Raw genomic sequence first — 2,730 nt, forward strand, 5'->3', positions numbered from 1 at the left:
AGGGGGGAGTGGTCGGGGGAGATTGGCGGGGTGGACATGAAAAAAGAGAAAGAAATAAAAGAAAGAAAGACGGCCGACAGACAGACAGACATCGGAGGCAGACAGAAGCAGAGTAGGAGTAAGAAGGAGCCTTGGCAGTGGAAGGTCTGGCTGTATTTGCCGCAGCTGTTGAAAGTGGGAGTTAAACCAGACAGTCATACACAAATAAACACAAAGCTCGTAGAGCACTCGCATATGGATGCGTTTAAAAAAGCTAAGCTCATCTTGAAGGCCAGGTTGTCCAGAAGTTTGGATTAGGAGGCCGGTGGAAGTGGAGCGCAGGGCTTCCTCTCTCAGTGGAAAGGTAGCATGATGGGCGTCCGCCTGCATCCAGAACAAAAGCTCCGTTTTCTTTCTTCCCCTCTCCTCCTCCCCACCGCCCCGACATCAACCTCCACTCCGCAGAGAAACAGCACGGAGTTTCTGACACACACAGATTTTAAAGCAAAAACTCTCTAAAACCTAAACAAATCCAGGGTGAATTAGCGGGCATGTTTGCTCAGCTCAGCTCCACCCTCTCCTCACCTTTCATCAAGTGAGAGTCGCTCACTTTGACCACAGCTGCTAAACCACAACATAGAGAGGGGATGGGGGGAGTTATATACTCACACTGCTGGTCAACGTGCATACAAAGGCTTCGTTAAAGAAAAACTAAAATCCACTCCCATTAGCCTTACCGGATTATTAAAACTCTTTGAACTTTTGCACTTTTTTTTCTGTGATAAACCAAGATGGAGTACAACATGTCTGAACCTGTGACCTTTCGCTATTGTTGTGGTGTTCAGTTTTATTCGGCCCCACTGCGTCAAAGGGGGGTTTTAAAGTCATATTTTCATGCAATTTCAGTTGCAGCTTTGTGGGGGTTGCCGCCATGCAGATCTAGAAAGTGTGCATTTTTTTAAATGGTTCTGGTCTGCAAAACGGCTCAAACGAAGTCAGACTGTGATAGTTTCTGAGATCAAAGCCGCAGATTCTCAGAAGAGACAATATTCATATTCCCTAATCTAATCCATTTCATTATTTGGAGTTGCTGTCCGACTTGAAGGAGAAGCTCCATCCTCAAGTCCCAACTCTTTTAAGGCTTTTTTGTAGGTTTTCTTCCAGTCCTGCCATGTATTAAGCGTCTCTGTCTCTGCCTCTGCACTGCCACAGCATGATGCTGCCAGCAATCTCATGGTGAATCATTTTCTTTCCACCTCCGCCATTTTGTGCTGCTTTTTGTGTGTGTGTTGATCTACCACATAAATCCCAGTAAAATATATTGAAGTTTGTGACTAGAATATGAAAACGTTCCCAACAGTTTAAGGTATTTAAATAAGTTTCCAGGGCACGTTCATCGGGTTAGCATACAGCTGAATTTTTAATCGATTACACACATATTTAATTATTAATAACCACAAATTTCCAGGCAACATCTGTTCAGAAACACTACTAACTTTTTGTTTGCAACATTTTTCATTTGCATTTCTGTTTCAGGCAAAAGAAAAGCCTGAATTGGCGAGCTTGACTCCTCACTTTGATCAGATACTCAGTTCTGCTTTCAGCGTGACGTTAGCTCCGGTGAATCCAGTGAAAACCCCCTGCTGCGTAAATACGTTTCCGCAGCGGGGGTTCCCACTATAGAGGAATCGGTGGGGTGGACGGGGAACAAAACCCAAAACAAGACAGAAAACTGTTCATAGACAATACCTGAAAAAAGCTGTGATGGCGTCAAATCAACCTGCAAAGTCCTCTGCTGCTGCTGCTGCTGCTGCTGCTGCTGCTGCACCAAAGACAAACAGTAAAGACGGCTTTACTCTGTTTTTTTTTTTTTTTGTTTAAAAAAAAAATTGGATTCAGTGATTGGAAATTCATGAGAAGTCCCTTTACCCAAGACAAGGCCAGGAAGAAACAATAGTGAATGGCCCTGATATTCTATTTTTCTCTCTCTCTCTCTCTCTCTCTCTCTTAACCTAAGGCCCCGAGGCAACACCGAATTAAAATCAGATGCAATTCTCGAGTGGAAATCCTCGCACGGACACGGGGATAATCCAGAGAGCCATTGTCAGTCAACACCGTTCATTGTTGAGAGCGAAAAATACAAGTTTGAACCCAACCACAAAGGAAAAAGGAGACCCGTGTTAACAAGATCAAGAAACGCTGCACTCTCTGAACCTAAATTATTTTGATTCAGACCGAGGCAAAGCGGCAACAAGCTGGGCGCGATTAGCCAACATTTGAAATTCATTTTTGTAAAAGACAGAAAAAAAAAAGAAATTATTTTTTTTTTAAGGTTTAAACGAGACCAGACTATCAGCACACATGTCCAGTGTTCTTATTACTGCACATGCTGTGGGTAACTTGTACCCTGGCGTATTAGAGCGTTAACAGAATGTATCTTCTTGAGGCCACTTCTTATATGTATTACTTCATATGCTAAAGATTCTGGCGTTAAAACAAAGCAATATCGACTCAAAAAAACCAAAACAACAACAACAACAAAAGTAAGAGCGAAGCGCTTTTTAGCCCCACAAACTTGAAACTGGAGCATCTTAAACACTTTACTGTAATTCTTCATGTTTATTTTGGTGTAAACGTTTTTCAGTATAAGACTATAATTTTACATATCCGCATGTTAGCTCAACCCACCAGCTCTGCATGTGCCACTTGTACCATCTGTCTGTGTTGCAATAAATGCACCCAAATCAAACA

The sequence above is a fragment of the Poecilia formosa genome, unplaced genomic scaffold (assembly GCF_000485575.1).
Source record: "Poecilia formosa unplaced genomic scaffold, Poecilia_formosa-5.1.2 Scaffold19, whole genome shotgun sequence".
Taxonomy (NCBI): domain Eukaryota; kingdom Metazoa; phylum Chordata; class Actinopteri; order Cyprinodontiformes; family Poeciliidae; genus Poecilia; species Poecilia formosa.